General features: G+C 38.8%; 1 protein-coding gene and 1 pseudogene across 9 annotated transcripts in view; one reads left to right on the top strand and one right to left on the bottom strand.

Annotated features, from left to right (window-relative positions):
* Positions 1-16,108, bottom strand: part of Agbl4 (ATP/GTP binding protein-like 4) — a 1,266,676-nt gene that overhangs the window by 1,136,035 nt on the left and 114,533 nt on the right. The gene's annotated exons all lie outside the window — the stretch shown is intronic.
* On the top strand, positions 14,558-15,507 carry Gm12807 (annotated as a pseudogene).

The following is a 16,108-nucleotide window of genomic DNA, read 5'->3' as shown; positions in this document are numbered from 1 at the left end:
AGAAGGGCTGTGGATGGAGAGAAGGAATTGGATGGCAACACAATAAGGAGAACAGGAGTGATCAAGTGTGGGGCTAATAAAGGGAGGGAGAACTGAAAGAGGGAACTAGAATCAGTGTGGGTGGGGGAGTAAGTACTCTCTGGGGCAAGTAAGAAACCTTGCACAATGAAAACTCCCAGGAATCTCTGAGGGTGACCCTAGCTAAGACTCGTAGCAATAGGTGATATGGAAACTGTAACAACTATGTTCTGTAACCAGGCAAGCCTTCCAATGGAGGGATTGGGACATCAATCCAGCCACCAAACCTTTGATCCACAATTTTTCCTGCCTACAAGATACACAGGGATAAAGTGGGAGGAGAAATTGAGGGACTGTCCAAACAATGGCTGGCTCAACTTGAGACCTATGCCATAAGAGAGAGACCACCCCTGGCACTATTAATGTTGTTCTACTATACTTGCAGACAGGAGCCTAGCATGACTCCTCTGAGAGGCTTTACCTAGTACCTGATGGAAACAAATATAGAGACCCCACCAAAACATTGGACAGACCTTAAGGAATCTTGTGGAAGAAGGGAAGGAAGGATTGAAGGAGCCAGAGAGGCCAAGGCCACTGCAAGAAAACATACAGAATCAACTAACCTGGGCACATAGGGGCTCACAGAAATTGAACTACCAAGCAGATATGGGACAGATCCATGCCCCCTTCACATAATATAACAGATGTGCAGCTTGATCTTCCTATGAGACCCCTAACAGCAGGAGCAGGGTCTGTCCCTGGCTCTCTTGCCTACCTTTGGATCTCTTTCCCGCAATGAGCTGCCTTGTCTAGCCTCAACAAAATAGGATGTACCTAGTCTACTCCAACTTGATATGCCAGAGAGGGTCAATATCCATGGGAGGCTGCCCCTTCTTTGAGGAGAAATTGAGGAGTATTATGGGAGGGGATGGGAGGGGAGGGGAGGGGAGGGGAGGAGAGGGGAGGGGAGGGGAGAGGGAAGGATGAGGAGAGGATGGAAGAAGCTGCAGTAGGGGCGTAAGGTAAATAAGTAAATTAATGAAAAGAGAGAGCTAAATCTCATGTCATTTATGAAACCAAGCTGAAGCAAAAAGTAAACAGTGGCCTGAAAGCATAAAAAAAGAAAGCAATTTTCAGAAATTGATAAATGACGATGGCATTAAGAGAAAAAACAATTTTTATGTCATTCTAAAGACAATAAAAATTTTATTTTATTTCACCAAGAAACATGAGCAGGCATTTAAATGTTTGATTAAAAATAAAATTATAATTTATATTAACTATTCACAATCAGTTTCTTTTCTTTTATATCCCAAAATATATAATGCCAAATTGTAGCTCTGAAAATAGACTGTTCTAAAGTGTAGAGTCAAGTCTAGTTATCCCAAGGTAAGATTCAACAGGAACAATGATGCTATGAAACAATGACTTCAGATCTTCAAAAAGAACATAAAACAAATTACTGTGTGAGTTGCATAGTGTGTATATTGCCAATCATTATCACAAAAATTAATTTTATTAAAAGCACTTGTCAACAAAATAAAGAGAACTTTAAATTATGTGACTTCTTTTGACATTCTAATAATTAGCCTTTATTATTAGGAGGAAATAAAATATTCAGAAGTCTTAGAAACCATGGTTATAAACCAAATACGAAAATTCGTACATTATGTTTCAGCGTTCTAAAACACAGAGATCTCAGAATTGAAGAAAAGCAAACAATTCTGTATCCGGAACCAACAATTGTGAAGTGTGCAGTTAATTTATCATTATAGTTCATAATGCTTTTTTTAAATTTATTTATTTATTTTTTTAATATGTATTTTCCTCAATTACATTCCAATGCTATCCCAAAAGTCCCCCATACCCTCCCCCCCACACTTCCCTACCCACTCATTCCCATTTTTTTTTTTTTTTTTTTTTTTTTTGGCCCTGGCGTTCCCCTGTACTGGGGCATATAAAGTTTGCAAGTCCAATGGGCCTCTCTTTCCAGTGATGGCCGACTAGGCCATCTTTTGATACATATGCAGCTAGAGTCAAGAGCTCTGGGGTACTGGTTAGTTCATAATGTTGTTGCACCTACAGGGTTGCAGATCTCTTTAGCTCCTTGGATACTTTCTCTAGCTCCTCCATTGGGGGCCCTGTGATCCATCCAATAGCTGACTGTGAGCATTTACTTATGTGTTTGCTAGGCCCCGGCCTAGTCTCACAAGAGACAGCTATATCTGGGTCCTTTCAGCAAAATCTTGCTAGTGTATGCAATGGTGTCAGCGTTTGGAAGCTGATTATGGGGTGGATCCCTAGATAAGGCAGTCTCTAGATGGTCCGTCCTTTTGTCGCAGCTCCAAACTTTGTCTCTGTAACTCCTTCCATGGGTGTTTTGTTCCCAATTCTAAGAAGGGGCACAGTGTCCACACTTTGGTCTTCATTCTTCTAGAGTTTCATGCATTTGGCAAATTGTATCTTATATCTTGGGTATCCTAAGTTTGGGGCTAATATCCACTTATCAGTGAGTACATATTGTGTGAGTTCCTTTGTGATTGGGTTACCTCGCTCAGGATGATGCCCTCCAGGTCCATCCATTTGGCTAGGAATTTCATAAATTCATTCTTTTTAATAGCTGAGTAGTACTCCATTGTGTAAATGTACCACATTTTCTGTATCCATTCCTCTGTTGAGGGGCATCTGGGTTCTTTCCAGCTTCTGGCTATTATAAATAAGGCTGCTATGAAGATAGTGGAGCATGTGTCCTTCATACCGGTTGGGACATCTTCTGGATATATGCCCAGAAGAGGTATTGCTGGATCCTCCGGTAGTACTATGTCCAAATTTCTAAGGAACTGCCAGACTGATTTCCAGAGTGGTTGTACAAGCTTGCAATCCCACCAACAATGGAGGATTGTTCCTCATAATGCTTTTTTAAATTGAGCAACTCTAATACTAAAGCAAGATATACACCAGATGTCTACTGTGGAAACCAAGCTTACCTCACCAATTTTAACATCTTATATTCTAAAAAGTCATGTGTGATGATAACAAATGAAACAGAGTAGTAAAAATCTACTCCATTTTAAGGACCACTGCTTAAATTTTCAACAGGAGATTAGGGTAGTAGGTTAATAAAACTTATCAAAGAAATAACATTTACCAAAAATTCAATACATAAATTTCCTTATATGCATTATCTAACTAATTCATGAAGCTGTGTTTTAAATTATTCTTAAAAGTTGATTAAAAACAAACAAACAAACAAAAAACAGTGGCTCCAGGAAGGTAGTAAGTACAACAGCTAGTAAGATCATACAAGTAAATGACAAAGCTAACACGCTTAACCCAAGGTTAATCTTATTCTCTACCTCTAAAAACAAACTAGTACTTAAATGATGCTCTATACATAGTATATCATGGTAAATATTTCCAAAGTAAAGTACAGAGATACATCATAGAGAACACAGCCTTTGTATCCATAAAGAAAACCATAATGTGTTTCACTCCTTTGCTATCAGGATTACTGAAGATCCATCATATGCAACACACTGCTTGGTACCAGAGGGTAGAGGAAAAGAGGCTGTAATAAGACATAGATATTACCTTTAATGAGGCCATAATCCAAACAGGGGAACAAGCATGTAAAAAAGTAACAAAAGAAGGCAGGATGAAGTAATACACATGCAAAGGGCTGACAAGGAATCTTTTGTAATACAAATAACACGCCAGACTGATGGATTCAGTCTTAGCTCTGCCACAGTAAAGATGTGTGACTGAGACATGGTATATTGCCTCTTTGAGCATGAGTCTCCTTGACCTATAAAAAAGAAAACCAGTAACTTTCAGAAGATTATATGATATATGGTGAACAGCCTGCACATGATAGGCTCATAACTGCTAGTTATTGTTGCTGTCAGGCCATGCACATGCTGTGTGAAGACTTTTCCGAACAAGAGAATTTGGTTTATTTGCTGATAGACTTGAGGAAAGTTAATACTAGAAATAATTAATGAATAGGTCAGACAAATGGCCATTTATTATATGACATTATAAAGAACCTGAACCTCTAAGTCATTCTTAACCTCTCTCAAGAGAACACGAGTGATCCATATACACTTTTTTCACAGGTTTTTATGGTACATATTCTAGTCTCCACATACTTAGTATTAGAAAATGGCTTAGAGGCACAAACAGACACAAAAATAAACTGTTGCCTTCCAAAACTGCTCTAAAAATATTTTTACTTATGTAGAGAGTTCTGAAGCTTTCAAGGGAAAGAGGATGTGAAGTGGGCATAGCAGAGGAAGAAAGCAGAGGAGAAAGCAAGAGTGTGAAAGAGAGACTCACTCACTATAATGTAACAGATGTACTTCCACAGTATCTGCCATTAACAGCATGAATGCCGTTGATCTTGTCATTATCAGTCTAATTAGGATGTATGTAATAGAGTCATGGTGACCTCCATGAATATGTCATTTTCTCTCCTTGGCAAGTGGGTGGTGCCTGTGTTTTGTCTCTAGCAAAAAAATAAATATGGCAAAGATGTTAAGATATACATCTTACAAATACTTTATAAGGGAAGACTCTCCCTTCCTCTCCATGCCTCTCCCCTTCTCCTCTCCCTCCTCCACCTCTGAGTTTCTTTTTCCCTCTCCCCCTCTCTCCCTCTCCCTCCCCCTCTCCCTCTCCCTCCCCCTCTCCCTCTCTCTCACTCTCCCTCTCCCTCCCCCTCTCCCTCTCTCTCACTCTCCCTCTCTCCCTCCCCCTCCCCTTCCCGTCCCTTCCCCTCCTCTCCCCTCTCCCTCTTCCTTTTCCTCACCCTACTCATATCCTTACTTCTCCCCCACCCGGTCCCTAAGAATCCAATCATCTATGTCCGGGAAAGTTATATTACAATAAAGTATAGTTGGTCTTCAGAAGCTTTCTTTGATGCCTGTCAAAGGCCAGGATAAAATCAAAGCTAAAAAATCTCATAACCACAGGGGTCTCATGCTTTCCTCAACAGGACTTTCTGGTTAGCACTCCCTAGCTGCAAAGCATTGTAATCTCAAACTGTGACTCAGAATAAACCTTAGCTTCCTTTTGCCATGTGTTTTCTCATATTGGAACAAGACAATAACTAATACAGTAGGCTTATTAAAGAATGTCTCCTTCTACAATGTGAAGACACAGGGAGAAAGCTACAGAAATTGGGCCTTCTCCAGATACCAATTTCCTGGCACCTCAATCTCAAACTTCCTACAGTCTTGAACTATGAGAAATAAAATTTTGTTTATTAAAAACCACCTAGTTTATGGCATTATGGTGACCCAACAGACTAAGACAAAAACTGGTACCTATAGTAGACTGCTAATATTCACAAATACCCCAAAATCCCAATAAGGATTTGAAATTGAATAATGGATAAAGTCTTGAAGAGTTTGGAGGTATGTGCTAGCTACATTGCTGTGAACAAATTGTTAAGGTTAATTCTGGGAAAAGCGCAGAGGAGAATAGAGATAAAGCCTCAGCCTTCTTCCTAAGTATTCATGACAAGGACAGAGGTATAAGTATTCGAAGGGCCATTCTAATGAGGTCTCAACTAGAAATGAGGAACATGTTATTGAAATCCACATTAAAAGAAATCCTTACATGAATTTTCTGTATGTACTAGTGTTCCATTAAAACGTAGACTTGAAACCAATCCAAGAGGGTTTTTGGATAAGAACATTTCTGTGTTACATTGTAGCCACCCTTGATTACTCAGTAAAATACAAGAGAGACGTAATTTGGAGATTAATTTTTCCATCAGAAAACAAGAACGACGTAATTTAGAGAATCATTCACTCTGTCCATATTGCAACTTATTTCAAAGTATTTTGGTCAGAGTAATTGTAGGCAGGACAAAGCACTCTTGAATGGAATAAATATCCACAAAGAAGAGGTTCCACAGAACTGTTTCTCTCTCCACAAGCAAAAACAAAAGGGCAGAGGCCAGGCTTGGTGGTGATGGTTGTTACAGTAGCTCAAATGGACTAAGTATGATTTCAATGAGTGCTGAATCTCAGTAACAAACAGAAACAGTACTACAGCAATAAACAATGTAAATAGAACAGACACAAGTAGTTCTTCCCCCCCCCCCCATTTGATTTTTTTATTACATATTTTCCTCAATTACATTTCCAATGCTATCCCAAAAGTCCCCCATACCCTCCCCCCCACTCCCCTACACCCCCATTCCCACCAAAAAGCCCTGGTGTTCCCCTGTGCTGGGGCATATAAAGTTTGCGTGTCCAATGGGCCTCTCTTTCCAGTGATGGCCGACTAGGCCATCTTTTGATACATATGCAGCTAGAGTCAAGAGCTCCGGGGTACTGGTTAGTTCATAATGTTGCACCTACAGGGTTGCAGATCTCTTTAGCTCGTTGGATACTTTCTCTAGCTCCTCCATTGGGGACCCTGTGATCCATCCAATAGCTGACTGTGAGCATCCACTTTTGTGTTTGCTAGGCCCCGGCCTAGTCTCACAAGAGAAAGCTATATCAGGGTCCTTTCAGCAAACGTTTGCTAGTGTATGCACCGGTGTCATTTTTGGAGGCTGATTATGGGATGGATCCCTGGATATGGAAGTCTCTAGATAGTCCATCCTATTGTCTCAGCTCCAAACTTTGTCTCTGTAACTCCTTCAATGGGTGATTGTTCCCAATTCAAAGAAGGGGCGAAGTGTCCACATTTTTGGTCTTCGTTCTTCTTGAGTTTCATGTGTTTTGCAAATTGTATCTTATATCTCGGGTATACTAAGTTTCTGGGCGAATATCCACTTAATCAGTGAGTACATATCATTTGAGTTCTTTTGTGATTGTGTTACCTCACCCAGGATGATGCCCTTCAGATCCAACCATTTGCCTAGGAATTTCATAAATTCATTCCTTTTAAGACCTGAGTAGTACTCCATTGTGTAAATGTACCACATTTTTTGTATCCATTTCTCTGTTGAGGGGCATCTGGGTTCTTTCCAGCTTCTGGCTATTATAAATAAGGCTGCTATGAACATAGTGGAGCATGTGTCCTTCTTACAAGTTGGAACATCTTCTGGATATATGCCCAGAAGAGGTATTGCGGGATCCTCCAGTAGTACTATGTCCAATTTTCTGAGGAACCGTCAGACTGATTTCCAGAGTGGTTGTACAAGCTTGCAATCCCACCAACAATGGAGGAGTGTTCCTCTTTCGCCACATCCTCGCCAGCATCTGCTGTCACCTGAATTTTTGATCTTAGCTATTCTGACTGGTGTGAGATGGAATCTCAGGGTTGTTTTGATTTGCATTTCTCTGATGATTAAGGATGCTGAACATTTTTTCAGGTGCTTCTCAGCCATGTTGTATTCCTCAGGGGAGAAATCTTTGTTTAGCTCTGAGCCCCATTTTTTAATGGGGTTATTTGATTTTCTGGAGTCCACCTTCTTGAGTTCTTTATATATATTGGATATTAGTCCCCTATCTGATTTAGGATAGGTAAAGATCCTTTTACAATCTGTTGGTGGCCTTTTTGTCCTTTTGACTGTGTCTTTTGCCTTACAGAAGCTTTGCAGTTTCATGAGGTCCCATTTGTCAATTCTTGATCTTACAGCACAAGACATTGCTGTTCTATTCAGCAATTTTCCCCCTGTGCCCATATCTTCGAGGCTTTTCCCCACTTTCTCCTCTGTAAGTTTCAGTGTCTCTGGTTTTATGTGGAGTTCCTTGATCCACTTAGATTTGACCTTAATACAAGGAGATAGGAATGGATCAATTCTCATTCTTCTACTAAAGTGTCTTTAATGAATGTGGCTCCCCTTGCATTTGGAGCATAGATATTCAGAATTGTGAGTTCCTCTTGGAGGATTATACCTTTGATGAGTACGAAGTGTCCCTCCTTGTCTTTTTGATAACTTTGGGTTGGAAGTCGATTTTATTCGATATTAGAATGGCTACTCCAGCTTGTTTCTTCAGACCATTTGCTTGGAAAATTGTTTTCCAGCCTTTCACTCTGAGGTAGTGTCTGTCTTTTTCCCTGAGATGGGTTTCCTGTAAGCATCAGAATGTTGGGTCCTGTTTGTGAAGCCAGTACGTTAGTCTATGTCTTTTTATTGGGGAATTCAGTCCATTGATATTAAGAGATATTAAGGAAAAGTAATTGTTTCTTCCTTTTATTTTTGTTGTTAGAGTTGGCATTCTGTTCTTGTAGCTGTCTTCTTTTTGGTTTGTTGAGGGATTACTTTCTTGCTTTTTCTAGGGCGTGGTTTCCAACCTTGTATTGTTTTTTTTCTGTTATTATCCTTTGAAGGGCTGGATTCTTGGAAAGATAATGTGTGAATTTGGTTTTGTCTTGCAATACTTTGGTTTCTCCATCTATGGTAATTGAGAGTTTGGCCAGGTATAGTGGCCCGGGCTGGCATTTGTGTTCTCTTAGTGTCTGTATAACATCTGTCCAGCCTCTTCTGGCTTCCATAGTCTCTGGTGAAAAGTCTGGTGTAATTCTGATAGGCCTGCCTTTTTATGTTACTTGACCTTTCTCCCTTACTGCTTTTAATATTCTCTCTTTGTTTAGTGCATTTGTTGTTCTGATTATTATGTGTTGGGAGGAATTTCTTTTCTGGTCCAGTCTATTTGGAGTTCTGTAGGCTTCCTGTATGTTCATGGGCATGTCATTCTTTAGGTTTGGGAAGTTTTCTTCTATAATTTTGTTGAAGATATTTGCTGGACCTTTAAGTTGAAAATCTTCCATCTCATCTACTTCTATTTTCCGTAGGTTTGGTCTTCTCATTGTGTCCTGGATTTCCTGGATGTTTTGAGTTAGGATTTTTTTTGCGTTTTGTATTTTCTTTTATTGTTGTGCCAATGTTCTCTATGGAATCTTCTGCACCTGAGATTCTCTCTTCCATCTCTTGTATTCTGTTGCTGATGCTCGTATCTATGGTTCCAGATCTCTTTCCTAGGGTTTCTATCTCCAGCATTTCCTCACTTTGTGTTTTCGTTATTGTGTCTACTTCCCTTTTTAGGTCTTGGATGGTTTTATTCAATTCCATCACCTGTTTGGTCGTGTTTTCCTGCAATCTTTAAGGGATTTTTGTGTTTCCTCTTTAAGGTCTTCTACCTGTTTAGCAGTGTTCTCCTGTATTTCTTTAAGTAAGTTATTAAAGTCTTTCGTGAAGTCCTCTACCATCATCATGAGATATGCTTTTAAATCCGGGTCTAGCTTTTCGGGTGTGTTGGGGTGCCCAGGACTAGGTGGGGTGTGAGTGCTGTGTTCTGATGATGCTGAGTGGTCTTGATTTCTGTTAGTAGGATTCTTATGTTTGCCTTTCACCATCTGGTAATCTCTGGAGCTAGTTGTTATAGTTGTCTCTGGTTAGAGCTTGTTCCTCAGGTGATTAGGTTAGCCTCTATCAGCAGACCTGGGAGACTAGATCTCTCCTTAGTTCCAGTAGTCAGAGTACTCTCTGCAGGCAAGCTCTCCTCTTGCAGGGAAGGTGCCCAGATATCTGGTGTTTGAACCTGACTCCTGGCAGAAGTTATGTTCCACTCACCAGAGGTCTTAAGATCCCCCAGTGCTGGCATGGACCGGAAGGGACTTGTGACCCTGATCAGGCCGGGTTTTCTGCTTCCCTAATTAATGCAGTCTCAGGTCCCGCCTGATTGGATTGGAGCAGATGCTGTGCTCCACTCACCAGAGGTCTTAAGATCCCATGGGGGATCCTGTGGGGTTCCTTGCGGGTGTCCGGAGACTCCGCAAGAAAGGAACCCCGGTGCTGGCATGGACCAGAAGGAGCCACACAAGTAATTCTTAATGAATATGATGTAGAAGTTTATGACGGTTTGCTTTTAACCTCTCAACTTCTTGGTTACAGTTGGCCATTAGCCACTATGCCAAAGTGTTGTAACACAAAAAATAAACTAATTCAGCCTTAAAAAAAATAGAATGCTAATTCTTTGTTTTAGTGACTGGATAGATCAGGATGTTCATAGATTCATCAAAAGAAGACAGAGGAGGGTTCACTCTACAGTGTTTACTAATCTTGGGGTAAAATGGTTTCATGGTGTCTTCCAAACAATCTACTTCATAAGTTTGCACATTTTATGAAAATAGAATAATGTAAAACCAGTTGATATGTATTATTGTATCTTCTCAATACCTCTCTATATACTACGTAATGTACATGTTGATGGGTGTGGTAATTTCTGTTTTACTCATGGGGATTTAGACTTTAATCAGTGAAAACTAGCTGAAGAATCTCGTGTCCTGGGGAAACAGCATATCCTTGAAAACACTTACCATATAAGAAGGACGTAAATGTGATCTTAAAAAAATATGTTTAAAAAAGATGGCCAGGTGTGGTGAGCCATTCTTGTAACACAGGGACAAGAAGATTCTGCGCCGAAGCTTTGAGGAAATAACTTGAAAAAAAAGTTTGTACAGCACCTGTGACAAGGCTTTTATCTGGCCTACACATGTGCGTATGCTCATATACACACACATAAACACACATACACAATGAAAGAATAGAGAAAGAGGTATTTGCACACACAAACATACATAAAAACATATGCAAACACACACATGCATACACACAGAAAAAGATCTCAATTACCTGTCAAAGAAAACAACTTACTATTCCTAAATGCCATGGAAAAGCATGTTCAGTTCACCAGAAAAAAAAAACTGGCCCTAATATGGAAAGACCAGCTCTGTATTTCTAATATCATAGTATGCAGATGATTTAGACATGAGTATGATCCAAGTTAGTAAACTACTGAAGATTGCTAGGATCTGAAATCTTTTAATATGTTATGGCAATTTACCTCCATCTTACTTCATTGTTATAGATTCTAAAGCTCACACTAGTATCTGAGAAAACCATGCAGTGATAATATATGGTTTTTTTCCCTGTTTGCATTCAGAAATATAAATTCTCGAGCAAAACTAATGGAAAAATCTCAACCTCATAGGTGGTAAGGGAATTGAAGAAACCAATCAGTATAAATATGAAGTTATGTACTACCAAAAAAATAGTATGAGTGAGCATTTTATTTTTATCACAAAAAGTTTGAACTACTTAAGGAAAGATACTAAAGTTAACTTCTTAATAGTAGCCAATGGCACTCTTAGAAGAATAAAAATGATGCTCAGACAACACAGTACTATGGAAATGTAGTTTCCAAACTATTTAGTAGAACTGTTAAAATAGCACCATGAACCAACAGGTATGTAAGCCAACTACATAGGACGATTTACTATATATTCTCCAACATCTGGGGTGTGCATTTTTCCTAAAAGTGCTACTCCTAACATTTCTAAGAGACAAAAATCTAAACCCCCCAGTTTCACCAACATGACTGTCTCAACATGAGCTAAACAAAGACAACAGACATGCTGAAATGAGATGGTGAAAGTTCACAAATACTCAGCCTAATACTAAGAACTACAGGTGCCTGAGAAATGCTTAGGGTGGAAAAAACCAGTCTTTCCCTGGGAAGAACATACTAATTGGCTATCTAACTCCAAATGGTCAGCCTGGAAAAACATCCATACAGCAACATCATACAGACTTAGCAGGTAATACTTATGTATTTAAGAATATATAGAAAGATAAATATATACATGCATATAACAGACAATGAAAAAAGAGACTGAATTTGAAAGAGCAAGGATGGATTGTGGCAGAGTTTGGAGGAAGGAAGGGTAATGGAAGATTGATGCAATTATATCATAAGTTCAAAAATAAAAGAATAATAAAAGAGGAAATAAAATATTATTTTAACTAAATAGTTTATTAACAAAAGTCAATAATATTCTGCTATACAGCCTGTCTATATGCAACAAAGTTGAGTTGTTGACTTAAACTCTGTTAAGAAGTTAGATGCTATATTAAGTATCTGTATGTGTTAATCAGCTTCTCTGTCTTGAGACAATGTAAGTGGACAAGAAACTTAAAAGATTCAAGATTTACATTGGCTCAGTATTTCAGAAGTTTTCGTTCATCATAGCTAGATGGCAAAATACAGCAGCTCACCTCATGGCGGCGAGAAACCCAAAAAAGGATACTTGGACTCTAATGCTGTTCCCATTTTTTCCTTTTAATCCACCTGCCTCCTCCCACCAGTCAAGGGAATGGTGCCATCCACATTAAGGCAGATCTCCCTGCCCTTGGTTAATCATCATTTTGAAATGTTTCTTAAACTTTTTTTCCCTGTAAGTGTCAAAGAGTTGTTCCTCTTCTTGGTTTTGTTTTCTATTTTGTAAAGTATATTTAAAATATATTTTATATGACAAAAGCAAATTGTAAAACTTTACATATAAAAGATTAAAATGTGTGTATGTGTTTGCTTATGCATATAACTACTAAGGAGACATGAGAAAACTTTGTCATTTGATACCCTAGAACATGAGAATTGGCTTTCTTCTGGCTAGGAAAGAGATGGGAGTTTTTTATTGAGTATCCCAGCCTAAGTCCTTTTTCTACTTTGCGCCATGTTAAATATATCAAGTTTGTTAAAAGTAGAGATAACTAATTATATTTACATGAGTTAATAAAACTTTGAATTAAGAAATTTGCTTTTTATTATGGATTTTAGACTGAACATCACTTAGTAACTTAGAAATTTAGAGTAAATTAATTTCAAAAATTCAAATGGTTTGTGGTTTTGATGCAACTAGTTTATGTCCTTCATCTACCTACTGTTCTAAGCCTGTATATTCACTTACATTACAAATAAATGATGCCCTATGGTAATCACCCATACTATTGAAATATTATTCATAATAGCCAGGATCCCTAGATTGATGAATCAATAAAGAAAATGTTGTATATTTACACAGTGGAATAACTTACATCTGCAAAAAAATAAATCTTGTCATTCTAGCAACATGGATGAAAACATACAACATTCTGTTGGGTGAACTAAGCTAAACCCAGAAATGTAAAATAAAAACAACAAAGTTTCCAAAAATGAGAAGTAACCAGAATCCAAAGTACATTGTCTTTCCCGGTTCCAGAATACATCACAGGAGTAAATACCACAGTGCTAACAAAAACATGTATGCTTAAAATAATTGGGTTTGTTATGAGTAAATGTTGTATACAGGATAAATGATAAATGGGTTTTTTGCATATATGAATTCAGGCTCAATTAGAATTTTTTAATTAAGAAAAACAGAAACTATGGACTCAGACAATGAGGAAATGTATATACTGTGTTGATGAAAAATCAATTTACCTATAGATTAGGGCTAGAATTGTCACTCCTAATATACTCATAGCTACAGCTGCAAATCTCTAATCCTTTAAATATAGTAGTACCTTCATAAAGAAACCCAAAGAAATCTCCATAGGAGTTCACTTGAACATGGAAACTTACAGTTTGTATGCTCTGGGCTGTTACAAAAGAGAGCCACAGGGAGTTGTATGCATAGACACATATAGTTGCATGCTCATAGGAAGATTTGGTGCTTTATGAAACACTCAAATAAATATGTATGTATAAAATATGTGGATAGATAGATAGATAGATAGATAGATAGATAGATAGATAGATAGTGTGTGTGTGGGGGGGGGGTGGGTGTGTATGTATGTGAGTGTGTGTGCCCACGTGCATCAAAATAGATTCAGACATAGTCTTCTGCATTCTTCCTTCCTGAAGAACACTGGCATGAAGACACAGGTTCACTCAGGTTTTTGTTTCTTTGCTTGTTGTTAGATAATCTATGAATATGAATGTTAAGGCAAGATACAACCTGATCATTTTCAGATTGTTAACCACTATTGCTCAGCACAGTAGTATTTAAATTACCTATTACAAACCATCTTTCCTGCCTCTCTGGGTTTCCTAGGTAAATGTTTATTTTCTAGTCATTTTTCTTAATAATTAAGTTTATTAATTATACAAATATTTACTCCAGAGCTACTAAGAAGCAGCATATTAAAGTACACTACAGGAAAGAGGGCTTAAGAGAAATTCTCTAACGTCTTTAACTCAAAGTCTAATGTAAGAAACCTGCATGCAAATAAATCATTGGATTACAATGAGAAAAATGGACATATGAATCTCTGAGTTGAAAGATATGAGAAAGAGGCCAGAGATATAATATTTAATATACTAAAAAGTGCATCGTCTGCAAGAAACTTAAAAAGATAGCTGCAGAACTTCCAGGCTCTGAGAGAGACCCAAAATTCTCAAATGCCCCAGGTCTAAGTGAATTCTAATTTCTATTTTTAAAAATTGTGATGTTGGAAAAGCAACTTCTTAACAATGCACTAATCTTTGAAGATCTAAAATAAATCCTGGTCCTTTCCCACTTCAAAAACATTCACAGAAATCTGTCTGCCTCTGCTTCTGGAGTTCTGGGATTAAAGACATGAGCCACCACATCTGGATTTCTGTGACTTAAGGGTAGTACTGTCTACAGTAAGTTTCAGGCCAGCCAGACCCAAACAATTTCTCCAAAAAAAGACACTATGAAGTTGGGTGGGGTAGAGAGTAGGGGGCAGTAGTCGGGGTGGTGGGAGAAAGAGGAGGCAGTGAACCACTTATAAATGATGCCCAAGCAGGACCTGAAGCCTAAATTCCAGGAGGGCAAGCGAGTGCTGTGCTTTCATGGGCCTCTTCTTTATGAAGCAAAGTGTGTAAGGGTTGCCATAAAGGACAAACAAGTGAAATACTTCATCCATTACAGTGGTTGGAATAAAAATTGGGATGAATGGGTGCCAGAAAGCAGTGTACTCAAGTACATGGACACCAATTTGTAGAAACAGCGAGAACTTCAAAAGGCCAATCAGGAACAATATGGTGAGGGCAAGATGAGATAGATGGGCTGCTCCAGGGAAGAAGACATCCGGTCTGCAACAGAAAAATATTGAAGTGAAAACAAAAAAACAACAAGCAGAAAACACCTGGAAATGGAGATGGTGGCAGTACCAGTGAGACACCTCAGCCTCCTAGGAAGAAGAGAGCCCGGGTAGATCCTACCGTTGAAAATGAAACCTTCATGAACAGAGTTGAAGTTAAAGTGATGATTCCTGAAGAGCTGAAACCCTGGCTTGTGGATGACTGGGACTTCATCACCAGACAAAAGCAGCTTTTTTTAAATCTTCCTGCCAAGAAGAATGTGGATTCCATTTTGGAGGATTATGCAAATTATAAGAAGTCTTCAGGAAATACTGATAATAAGGAGTATGCTGTCCATGAGGTTGTGGCAAGGATGAAGGAGTATTCAATGTAATGTTGGGCACTCAGCTACTCTACAAATTTGAGAGACCACAGTATGCTGAAATTCTCACCGATCACCCGGATGCACCCATGTCCCAGGTGTTTGGAGTGCCACATTTGCTGAGATTATTTGTGCGAATTGGAGCGATGTTGGCCTATACACCTCTAGATGAGAAAAGCCTTACTTTTACTGAACTATCTACATGATTTCCTCAATTACCTGGCAAAGAATTCTGCAACTTTGTTCAGTGCTAGGGCTCTTCGTGATTACCATTGAAAAGCCGTGTGAGGGGTGTTCTCTCTCTCTCTCTCTCTCTCTCTCTCTCTCTCTCTCCCTCCCTCCCTCCCTCCCTCCCTCCCTCCCTCCCCCCTCTCTCTCTCTTGCTTGGATCTCTGTAAACAGTTTGGTTCTTAGTCCTTCTCTTGTACAAATGATGTACTTTGAAGACCAATAGTGTATAACAGACTTGATGTTTGTTTTCTGTTTGATTTTAAACAGAGAAAATAAAAGGAGTAACTGCTCCTTTTTTCTTTCTTGTTTTGATTTCAAAGTTTATACCAGTGTATAAGTGACGGACAACAGAGAGACATGCTGTAGAGTGTTTGCCTAGTTGACAAAGCTGCTTTTGAATGCTGGTGGTTCTGTTCCTTTGTCACTACACACTTTTATAATATATGTTAATGCTCTATGACAAAATACTCTGATTCCTAGTGCCAAAGGTTCACTTCAGTGTATATATCTGAACACTCATCCATCTGGGCTCTTTTTCTTTTTTAATAGTGCTTAAGGAGCCCATCCTTTGCAAGTCATCCATGTCATTCCTTAGGCATCTTATCTTTGCTCAATTGTTAAAGAATGGTGGCTTGTTTTCATGGGT

The sequence above is a fragment of the Mus musculus genome, chromosome 4 (genome assembly GCF_000001635.26).
Source record: "Mus musculus strain C57BL/6J chromosome 4, GRCm38.p6 C57BL/6J".
NCBI classification, from domain to species: Eukaryota; Metazoa; Chordata; class Mammalia; order Rodentia; family Muridae; genus Mus; species Mus musculus.
This window is presented reverse-complemented; position numbering and strand designations above follow the sequence as displayed.